The sequence below is a fragment of the Hippopotamus amphibius genome, chromosome 2 (assembly GCF_030028045.1).
Source record: "Hippopotamus amphibius kiboko isolate mHipAmp2 chromosome 2, mHipAmp2.hap2, whole genome shotgun sequence".
Lineage (NCBI taxonomy): Eukaryota > Metazoa > Chordata > Mammalia > Artiodactyla > Hippopotamidae > Hippopotamus > Hippopotamus amphibius.
Genome location: NC_080187.1, coordinates 171,282,292 through 171,294,276, shown reverse-complemented (window position 1 = coordinate 171,294,276; position 11,985 = coordinate 171,282,292). Strand labels below are relative to the sequence as shown.

The 11,985-nt window shown below is 45.5% G+C and overlaps 1 pseudogene; it reads right to left on the bottom strand.

Moving 5' to 3' along the window:
• Positions 1-917: 917 nt before the first annotated feature.
• Positions 918-10,595, bottom strand: LOC130845213 (granzyme B-like; annotated as a pseudogene).
• Positions 10,596-11,985: the final 1,390 nt, after the last annotated feature.

Genomic DNA, 11,985 nt, shown 5'->3' with positions numbered 1-11,985 from the left:
ACATGTGGGGGACACAACTGGATGTGGGGGGTTGAGCTGGCCCTGCCCAGGTGAGAGATGGGACCAGGGGTTCTGGAGAGACTCCCTTCAAGGGCCCCGCAGAGGCCTGGTCCCTCCGATACTCTTTTCTACCAGGGCATGAACTGAGGTAGCATCTCACTGGTGAGGCCCTGCTGGAACCCCATGGATCTCGGGATGTCCTGGGAAGGAGGGCTATGAGGGAGAGGTCTGGAGGGGACAGGAGCTTGTGGTGGTGAGCAGGGACAGACAAGGGGCAGCCAGGAGCCTGAGACAGAGCTGGGCTCTGAGCTTGGAGGAGGGCAGGGAGGACACTCAGCCTAGGTGAGCACGAGGAGCTTCTCAAGGGACCCACCCCTGCTCTGTGCCAGCTTCCCTGGCTGTGAGAGGGAAATGTCTGTTCAGGAAGGCCCCTCCCTTCCCCAGTGGGTGGGGGTCTGTCCTGGAGCTGCAGCCCCATGCTGTGCCTGCTTGGTGTCCAGGACCCGTGGTGTGATCCCCTCCTCCCTGCCATGTAACACAGGACCAGGAGTTGAGAAGCTCACCCTGAGCCCCAGGACCAGAGAGGTTCATGTTTTCTCTTGATGGTGCTCAGCTTTAGCCCTGGCAGGAGGGCAGGCCCTGAAAGACAGGTGTGGGTCAGCAGGACCTGGGTAACAGCTTTGCATGGGGTTTAGGGGACGAGATGGTGGGAGGGGGCAGAGGAGGAAGCAGAAACCTGCAGAATTGTGTCATTGGCTTTTGAAGCACCGAGTGGGTGCCTGTGAGTAAGGGTGAAAGAATAAAGAAGAAACCAGGCCTTCCTGCTCAGCGGAGAGACATTTATTCAGCTTCTGGCAACCTCAACCCCCACAGTGTGATTCTGGATCACAGCAGGGAAGAAGGTCTGGTTCCTGCAATCAGAGACTTTTCATGGTTTTCTTTATCCAGAGCAGGAAACTTGAGACTTTGGTGCAGGCTCGTGGAGGTGACCCATTCTTTTGTTCATAGGAGACAATGCCCTGGGCCACTTTGTCACACAGGAAAGGGCCCCCAGCGTTCTCCTGAGGCTAGAAAAAGGGAAGGACTGAGCCAGTGCTCCTCCTGATCCTGCCCCCCTGCCATCCCAAGCCGTGTCTTGGATGAGGCCACCTTGCATGGCCTCCGTGGAGGAGATCAGAGGGCAGGGCAGGCCCCCGTGGTCCCCTCGGCTGCTGAGCCCTGACCCTGGACATTGTCACTGCTTCACTTCACCCAGGTGGCAGCCCCCTCTCCTCCCCCAGGTCTTAGATCCTTCCCCTATCAAGATGCTGTGGGACTGCTGGCTCCAGGCTGCTGCTGAAGGACATGGAGGCAGGTGGGTGGGGCTGCCACTCATCAGGGAGGATGAGCTCATTGAGCAAGGTGGGCCCCAGCTCTGAGGAGGCACCTGGTTTTAACTCCCGCACCCTCAGGGGCCCAGTTTTCTAACACCTATGCCTCAGTGTGTTGTATATTCCCCCTTGGGAGAAGCACCGGGTTTGGATTCACCATAGGTCTTTTGTAGGCTCACAGAGGCCATAGTCACTCCCAGCTCCAGCTGTTCCCCTCTTCTCTTTCAGGAGAGAAAGGTCCCTTCCTAGAGGGTAAGACAGTCCCATACTGCTTGAGTCCCAGGTCCCAGATCTTCTCCAAACACCCCTCTCCTCAGAGCCAAGCAAAGTAAGTTGTCATTCCAAACTTAAAGGAAGGTTTCTTTTTCTTTGGGTCCCCCACACACAGCTGAATTGCGTTGTTGTACTAATTATATAAGTGGGCTGTAACTCAATCAATGTCAAACACTTAACGAGAGATTGTTTCAAGATGGTAGAGTAGATGGACGTGTGCTCACCACTTCTTGGGAGAATATTGGAATCACAGCTAGCTGCTGAACAGCTATCCACAGTAAGAAGCTGGAGCCCACCAAAAAATATACCCCACCTCCAAAGACAAAGGAGAAGCCACAATGGGATGGTAGAAGCAGTGCAATTATGATAAATCAAATCCCATAATGGCCAGGTGGGCCACCCATAAACTAGAGAACAATTATACCACAGAAGTTCTCCCACTGAAGTGAAGGTTTTGAGCCCCACAGTAGGCTTCCCAGCCTTGGGCTTGGCAATGGGAGGAGGAATCCCTAGTGAATCTGACCTTGAAGGCCAGTGGGATTTCACTGCAGGATTTCCATAGGGCTGGAGGAAACTGATACTCCACTCTTGGAGGACACACACAAAGTCTTGTGCACACTAGGACCCAGGGGAAAGAAGCAGTGACCCCATAGGAGATTGAACCAGACTTGGCTAATAGTGTTGTAGGGTCTCCTGCAGATGTGGGTGGCAGCTGTGGCTCACTGTGGGAACAAGGACACTGGCAGCAGCAGTTCTGGGAAGTAATTATTGGCATGAGCCCACCCAGAGGCCACCAGTAGTTCCACAAACAGCCTGTAGGCTCCAGTGCTGGGCTGCCTCAGACCAAACAACCAGCCAGGAGGGAACACAGCCCCACCAATCAGCAGACAAGTAGATTAAAGCTTAACTGAGTGCAGCCCTGTCCACAAGAGCAAGACCCAGCTCTACCCACCACTAGTCCCTCCCATCAGGGAGCCTGCACAAGCCTCTTAGATAGCCTTATCCACCAGAGGGCAGACAGCAGAAGCAAGAAGACCTACAGTCCTGCAGCCTGCAAAAACCACAACCACGGAAAGACAGACAAAATGAAAAGGCAGAGGACTTTGTACCAGATGAAGGAATAAGATAAAACCCCAGAAAAACAACTAAATGAAGTGGAGACAGGCAGCCTTCTGGAAAAACAATTCAGGATAATGACAGTGAAGATGATCCAGGATCTCAGAAAAAGAATGGAGGCAAAGATTGAGAAGATGCAAGAAATCTTTAACAAAGACCTACAAGAACTAAAGAACAAACAAACAGAAATGATCAACACAATAATGCAAATGAAAAATACACTAGAAGGAATCAATAGCAGAATACCTGAGGTGGAAGAATAGATAAGTGACCTAGAAGACAGAATGGTGGAAATCACTGCTGCAGAACAGAATAAAGAAAAAAGAATGAAAAGAAATGAAGACAGCCTAAGACACCTCTGGGACAACATTAAATGCACCAACATTCACATTATAGGTGTCCCAGAAGGAGAAGAAAGAAAGTCCTCGAGAAAATATTGGAAGAGATAACAGCTGAAAAATTCCCTAACATGGGAAAGGAAATAGCCACCCAAGTCCAGGAAGTACAGAGAGTCCCAGGTAGAATAAACCCAAGGAGGAACACACCAAGAGACATAGTAATCAAATTGACAAAAATTAAACACAAATAAAAGTATTAAAAGCAACAAGGGAAGAATGACAAATAATATGTGCGGAAACTCCCGTAAGGTTATCAGCTGATTTCTCAGCAGAAACCCTGCAAGCCAGAAGAGAGTGGCATGATATATTTAAAGTGATGAATGGGAAGAACCTACAACCAAGAAAACTCTACCCAACAAGGCTCTCATTCAGAAATGATGGGGAAATCAAAAGCTTAACAGACAAGCAAAAGCTAAGAGAATTCAGCACCACCAGACCTGTTTTGCAACAAATGCTAGAGGAACTCCTTTAGGCAGGAAAGAGACTAGCAACTTAAAACAACGTTGTTTGTATATAAACTGCTATATCAAAACCTCATGGGAACAGGAAACCCAAAAACTACAACAGATACACACACAAAAAAGAAAAAGCAACCTGAACACAACACAAAAGATGGTTATCAAACCACAAGTAAAGAGAACAGAAGAGGAAGGGAAGGAAAATGACCTACAAAAACAAACACAAAACCGTTGAGAAAATGACAACAGGAACACACATAGCAATAATTACCTTAAATGTTAATGGATTAAGTGTGCCAACCAAAAGACATACACTGGCTGAATGGATACAAAAATAAGACTCATATATGTGTTGTCTGTAAGGGACCCACCTCAGACCTAGGGACACATACAGACTGAAAGTTCTGGGATGGAAGAAGGTATTCCATGAAAATGGAAATCGAAAGAAAGCTCATATCAGATAAAATAAACTTTCAAATAAAGACTATTACAAGAGACAAGGAAGGACACCACATAATGATGAAGGGATCAATTCAGGAAGAAGGCATAACAATTGTAAATATATATGCACCCAGTATAGAAGCACCTCAATACGTAAGGCAAATGCTAACAGCCATGAAGGGAGAAATTGACAATAATAGTGCGGGACTTTAACACCCCATTTTCATCAATGGACAGATCATCCAGACAGAAAACCAATAAGGAAACTCAGTCCTTCAATGACACATTAGGCCAGATAGACTTAATTGATATTTATAGAGCATTCCATCTGAAGGCAGCAGAATACGCATTCTTCTCAAGTGCACACAGAACATTCTCCAGGGTTGACCACATGCTGGGCCACAAAGCGAGTCTTTGTAAATTTGAGAAAATTGAAATCGTATCAAGCATTTTTTTTTCCAACCACAATGCTATGAGATTAGAAATCAACTACAACAAAAAAAACTATAAAACACAAACACATGGTGTCTAAACAATATGCTACTAAACAACCAATGGATCATGAAGAAATCAAAGAAGAAATCAAAAAATACCTAGAGACAAATGAAAATGAAAGCACAATGATTCAAAACCTATGGGGTTCAGCAAAAGCAGTTCTAAGAAGAAAGTTTATAGCAATATAATCTTACCTCAGGAAACAAGAAAAATCTCAAACTAACCTTACACTAGAGAAAGCAACTAGAGAAAGAAGAATAAACAAAACCTAAAGTTAGTAGAAGGAAAGAAATTACAAAGATCAGAGCAGAAATAAATGAAATAGAGACAAAGAAAACAACAGCAAAGATCAGTGAAACTAAAACCTGGTTCTTTGAAAATATGAACAAAATTGATAAACCTTTAGCTAGACTCATCAAGAAAAAAAGGGAGAGGACTCAATACAATTAGAAATGAAAAAGGAGAGGTTACAACTGACACCACAGAAATACAAAGGATCATAAGAGACTACTACAAGGAACTAGGTATGCCAATAAAATGGACAACTTGGAAGAAATGGACAGATTCTTAGAAAAGTACAACCTTCCAAGACTGAACCAGGAAGAAATAGAAAATATGAACAGACCGATCACAAGCACTGAAATTGAAACTGTGATTTAAAAATTTCCAGCAGCACCAGATGATTTCACAGGCAAATTCTAACAAACATTTAGAGAAGAGCTAACACCTATCCTTCTGAAACTGTTCCAAAAAATTACAGAGGAATGAAAACTCCCAAACTCATTCTATGAGGCCACCATCACCCTTGTACTAAAACCAGACAAATATACCACAAAAAAAGAGAGACAATTACAGGCCAATATCACTGATGAACATAGAAGCAAAAATCCTCAACAAAATACTAGCAAACAGAATTCACCAACACATTCAAAGGATTATACACCATGATCAAGTGGGATTTATCCCAGGGATGCAAGGATTCCTCAGTATATGTGAATCAATCAGTGTGATACACCACATCAACAAACTGAAGAATAAAAACCATATGATCATCTCAATAGATATAGAAAAAGCTTTTGACAAAATTTAACACCTGTTTATGACAAAAACTCTCTAGAAAGTAGGCATAGATGGGAACCTAATCAACATAATAAGGGCCATGACAAACCTACAGCTAACATCATATTCAGAAGTGAAAAACTGAAAGCATTTCCTCTAAGGTCAGGTCACTATTATTCAACATAGTAGTGGAAGTCCTAGCTATGGCAATCAGAGAAGAAAAAGAAATGAAAGGAATACAAATTAGAAAAGAAGAAGTAAAACTGTCACTGTTTGCAGATGACATGATACTGTAAATAGAAAATCCTAAATATGCCACCAGAAAACTAGTAGAGCTCATCAATTAATTTGGTAAAGTTGCAGGATACACAATTAATGCATAGAAATCTCTTGCTTTCCTATACACTATCAACAAAAGATCAGAAAGAGAAATTAGGAAACAATCCCATTCACCATTGCAAAAAAATGAATAAAATACCTAAGAATAAACCTAACTAAGGAGGTAAAAGACCTATGCTCAGGAAACTATAAGACCCTGATGAAAGAAATCAAAAATGACACAAACAGATGGAGAGATCTATCATGTTCTTGGATTGGAAGAATCAACATTGTGAAAATGACTATACTACCCAGAGCAATCTAGAGTCAATGCAATCCCTATCAAGTTACCAATGGCATATTTTACAGACCTGGACCAAAAAATCTTAAAATTTGTATGGAGACACCAAAGACCTCGAATAGCCAAAGCAATCTTGAGAAAAAACAAACAAACAAAGAAACTGGAGCTGGAGGAATCAGACTCCCTGACTTCAGACCATACTACACAGCTACAGTCATCAAGACAATATAGTACTGGCACAAAAACAGAAATATAGATCAATGGAACAGGATAGAAAGTCCAGAGATAAACCCTCGCACCTGTGGTCAACTAATCTATGACAAAGTAGGCAAGAATATATGATGGAGAAAAGACATTCTCTTCAGTAAGTGGTGCTGGGAAAACTGGACAGCTACATGTAAAAGAATGCAATTAGAATGCTCCCTAACACCATATACAAAAATAAACTCAAAATGGATTAAAGACCTAAATGTAAGACTGGACACTATAAAACTCTTAGAGGAAAACATAGGAAGAACACTCTGATATAAATCACAGCAAGATCTATTTTGATCCATCTCCCAGAGTAATAGAAGTAAAAACAAACATAAATGGGAACTAATTAAACTCAAAATCTTTTGCAGAGCAAAGGAAACCATAACCACAATGAAAAGACAACCCACAGATTCAGAGAAAATATTTGCAAATGATGTGATCAACAAGGGATTAGTCTCCAAAATTTACAAACGGCTCATGTGCCTTAATATCATCAAAACAACCCAATCAAAAAATGAGCAGAAGACCCAAATACACATTTCTCCAAAGAAGACATACAGGTGGCCAAGATACACATGAAAAGATGTTCAACCTCTCTAGTTATTAGAGAAGTGTAAATCAAAACTACAATGAGGTATCACCTCTCATTGGTCAGAATGGCTATCATCAAAAAGTCCACAAACAGTAAATGCTGGAGATGGTGTGGAGAGAAGGGTGTGGAGTGACGGGTCCCACACTGTTGGTGGGAATGTAAATTGGTACAACCACTATGAAGAACAGTATGGAGGTTCCTTAATAAACTAAAAATAGAGCTACCATATGACCCAGCATGCCCACACCTGGGCATATAAATCAGAGAAAAACATGATCTGAAAGGACACATACACCCCAATTTTCATTGCAGCACTGTTTAGAATAGCCAAGGCGTTGAAGCAACCTAAATGTCCATTGATAGAGGAAAGGGTAAAGAAGATGTGATAGTAAGTCAGGGTAAGAGAGAAATCAAATTGTATCCCTTATATGCAGAATGTAAAAAGAAATGATACAAATGAACTTATATACGAAACATACAGTCTTAGAGAAAGAATTTATGGTTACCATGGGGGAAGGGTGGGGGGAAGGGATAGAGCATTTGGGATTGACATGTACAAACTGTTATATTTACTGATTTTCTTTAATTTTTTAAAATTTTATTTGTTTACTTATTGGCTGCATTGGGTCTTCGTTGCTGCACACGGGTTTTCTCTAGTTGCGGAGAGTGGGGGCTGCTCTTCATTGTGGTGCACGGGCTCCTCATTGTGGTAACTTCTCTTGTTGCAGAGCATGGGTTCTAGGCACGTGGGCTTCAGTAGTTGCAGCACATGGGGTTAATAGTTGTGGCTCATGGGCTCTAGAGCGCAGGCTCAATAGTTGTGGCACATGGGCTTAGTTGCTCCACGGCATGTGGTATCGTCCTGGGGCAGGGATTGAACCCATGTCCCCTGCACTGCCAGGCGGATTCTTAACCACTGCACCACCTAGGAAGTCTCCACACTGTTATATTTAAACTGCATAACCAACAAGGGCTTACTGTATAGCATAGGGAACTCGCTCAATGTTATTGGGCAGCCTGGATAGGAGGGGAGTTTGGGGGAGAATGGATACAAGTATATGTATGGCTGGATCACTTTGCTGTGCACCTGAAACTATCACAACTTTGTTAATAGACTATACTTGAAATTAAATAAAAAGTTTTAAAAAGACTTAAAAAAATTGCATAAGTGGAATTCCCACTTTTGATTTTCCTGCATGATCAGCTTACCTCCTGCAGTGTGTCTGAGTGCATGCCCATTGCAACCTGCCCCCAGACAGCCACACTGCACGCCTGTGCTGATTTCACCTGGGCCTTGCCCCTCGGCAGGCTGAGGGACCTCACAGCTGTAGTCTGCATGGCTTTTCTCTCCAGCTGATGGAGAGGCAAGAGTCCAGCTCAGCCAATGACCTCCTGGCCTGGAGGCCACAATGAGGCTGCACTGACCCCCCATCTCATCTAAGCCACAGGGACTGGTCAGGCAGCCAGATGGGAGGGAGGAAAGGGACGGGTGGTAGTGAGAGGGGTTATGATCTGTTCCCAGGAGGGCAGGAGAAGCAGGGAGGTGTCCTTGCCTGTAGTAACGTGATGTCATTGAGTTCTTAGGATTATAGTCTGGGTGGGGGATGATATATCTCACGGGGATCACCTGCTGGGTCCTCTCCTGCTTCTTGATGTTGTGGGCCCCCAGAGTGATGTTGATTCAACTGCACAGAGGGCAGAGTAGGGATGTGGGGATTGTGGGGTCATAGTAGATAAAGCCTAGGAGTCAGGAAATGCAGTTGACACCAGGGCAGGGCTGCAGCTGAGGGGGAATTGAGGTGACCAATAGTCCTGGGACTGAGTGACTCTGTTCTCTGTGCTTCTCAATGACATGAGGGCAGGGCTCCTGGGAGCTTTCTCAGGGAATATGGTGAAATTACTCTGAGTTTGGATTTTGATCCTTAGCACAAGTTTTCATTGTCCACTGATGCTTTATTTGGTCAGTGTGGGCCCTCGCTTCTCAACCTTGTCGCTTTCTCTCACCTCTGACCCACTGGCCTCAAAACGTACCTGCCACATTTCTCTGCTTTTCATCACCCTAGTGCTGCTCCTAAGATGGCTTGTTTGATAAGCTCTGTGGTCCTGAGTTACCAGGATCCTGGGGTGAGGGAGAGGCTCCCTGGGCTCAGCTCCTAGGGAGAGGCTGGGGTCCTTGCTGGGGTCTCAGGACGGGTAGGCTGGCTGCTGCCCTCACCTTCCTCTGCAGTGAGCAGTCATCAGAACAAAGTCCTTTTGCACGAGGACACTGCCACACCTCTTCCAACTGTCCTTATCCAGGAACAAACAGCATGTAGGCGTGGGAGTGGGGCTTGGCCTCATGGCCCCTGATGATCTCCTCTGAAAGAAAAGGCAGAGAGAGAGGGTGATGGGAGCGGCTCTGGTCAGGAGGTAGGATCAGGAAGCTGGCAGTTGAGGTGGGTTCAGAGCATATTGCAGACAGCGGGGGAGTGTCCCCTAGGCTCTTATTGCATTGGGATAAACTTTTCTGAACCTCAGACTTTAGAGTCCCTGTTGAGAAAGGGGTCAGTGCTTGTTCTCCACATCCTGCATCAGACACATCCATAGAAAAGTCCGTGTCTGCCTTCCATATGGTGGAGCCCCAAAAGATTGCGAACGGGACTCCCTGAAGAGCCCTTACTCCCTCTGAGTCTCCCTGACCCACCTGAGCCTCTGCTAACGTCCTGATTGGTGCCATTTGCTAATAACCTGCCCATGAGCATATGGAGCTGGCTTTTCTAAAATCCTCACGTCCTCGGGCCTCACACAACCTAGGATCGGAGTAAATGTTTTTTTTGCTGCATGAGTGAATGACCTCCGATAGGCTTTTGTCTGAGGTTTGGTGGGGATAGTGCTGGTGGGAGTCAAGGCCACAGGGATGGGGGGAGGCCACTGCCAAAGACAGTGGAGCAGCTGAGGGCCTGGGAGGCAGGGGAGGTGGGGCAGAAAATGGACTGCTTGAGGCCTGGGGCAGAGTCAAGGCACCTGGAGAGCTTTGGGTGCTGTCCTGTAGCTACTTCTGCTCAATTGCACCCTGGGCTCCTCTCCTGGGCAGGAGTGAGGGGTGAGGGGCACTGAGAAATTTCCCTGGTTATTAAGCTGGGTGCCCTGACAATTCCTTTCCTGTAGTGGGTTCACTTGAGCTGCCGTTTCCTGGGTCGGAGTGAGGGATTTTAAGTCCTTGTGTTTTGTAGCTTCACATTTTCTGACAAATGTGCTACCCACTTTTGCGGTTTGTAGGAGAGAAGATAAGACCCACGAAAGCTTTTAGTGAACACCCTTCCTTCCTGCCATCTGTCCGTACTGAGTGTCTATGCAGCATCGAACTTGTAGTCTGGGCTGGGGATGGGAGCTGGGGTTCAGAAATTTGAGCTGGCCAGAAGGGTCAGGATTACAGGGGATTTAGTGGGATGGGCTCAAGCCTCAGGAATGGGGATTGTCACTCACCTGTCCCAGCCCGGGAGGCAGAAGAAAGGGCAACAGGAGCAGGAGTGGCTGCATCTTCCCCAAAAGTCTTACCAGGTCAGAGCTGCTGGTGTTTCTTCCTTCCAGACACAAAACACAGGGAAAGAAAGGTTTACAGGCTCAGTGCCTGCACAGACCTCCCAGACGTATGTTCCCACGAGCCGGGTGTCAGCATGCAACGTGGTAGTCCACGTTCTCTGCCATGGCTTAGGTGGGAATGACACTGTCACCACACTTGCACCCCCACTGCTGAGTCACAAAGCAAGAAGAGAGAACAAGAAAGTGAAGGCTGTGGTGCAGCCAGCAGAGGGGTCGGATCCCAGGAGCCCCTCGGTGACTGAGTCAAGTATATCTTCATTTCTCCAGTCTTGGCTCTTTTTTGACTCTGACGGAACCATCAACAATTCTTCAATAGGCAAGGTCCAGGGGTATGAGAGAGGCAGCTCCTGCCCTTGAGAAGCTGACTGTCGGCTGGAGCAGACCCAGAATGTGTGGGTAGAGGACACGATGGGAAGGACTATGGGGAGGGGTCTGCTTGGTGCCAAGTGTGAGGTAGAGGCTGGACTTGCTTTAGGAGCAATCAGACCTGGACACACCCAAGTACCCCAAACAGCACCCCCATTTCCTGTCTTGCCACCATCCCACCTCATATTTTTGAAGTGTTTAGAATTGCATCTTTAAGTGTAAATATTCTGCAACAAAGAGAGCTTTTCTTATCCCACAATTTTGAAGAAAAGTCCTGGACCAAGCCAAACCATCACTGGGTCCTTTGGCATTGAGTGACGTGTTTGGGCTGTGCTGAGGTATTTGTACTCCTGGAGCTGAGATAGAGGCTGTCCCACCCAAATGAGTTTGCCTGTGAGTGGGGAAGGGCTTCTTCTCCAGAAATGCTGATTACTGGTCACTGTGAAGGGGAACTGAATGCCAGTCATCCTAATAATTACTACCCACTAAGTATTCTCTGTCCAGTGTCCAGAGAACCACATCTCTGACATCCCTGGGCCTGTAAATCCTAAACATTTGCCGATGATCCCACCACTGTCATGAGTATGAGGACAGAAGGAAGAGTGATGGCAAGGAAGGCATGAGGAGTTCTAAACAACCCAATCCCAAGTGAGTTGAAGAAACAGCATGTTATGAATAGACAGAAAGAGAGTGGAAGGCAGCATGCTTAAGCAATAATGATGACATGAGGGTGTGGAATTCTCCACTGCTTTTTATTTTCTTATTTATATATTCTGTTTTTAGTTGTCTTTCTATGATGAATATATGTTACTTTTATACCCAAAGCAGATTTTGTGATAGTCGAAGCTCACTCATCTTTGCAAACATTCAGCAGAGTATGTCTCTTCAGCCTGGCCTTCTTTAAGGTGCATATTTTGCAGATGGGCTTGCTTTTCTGAATACATTCTCACATTAAAATTTC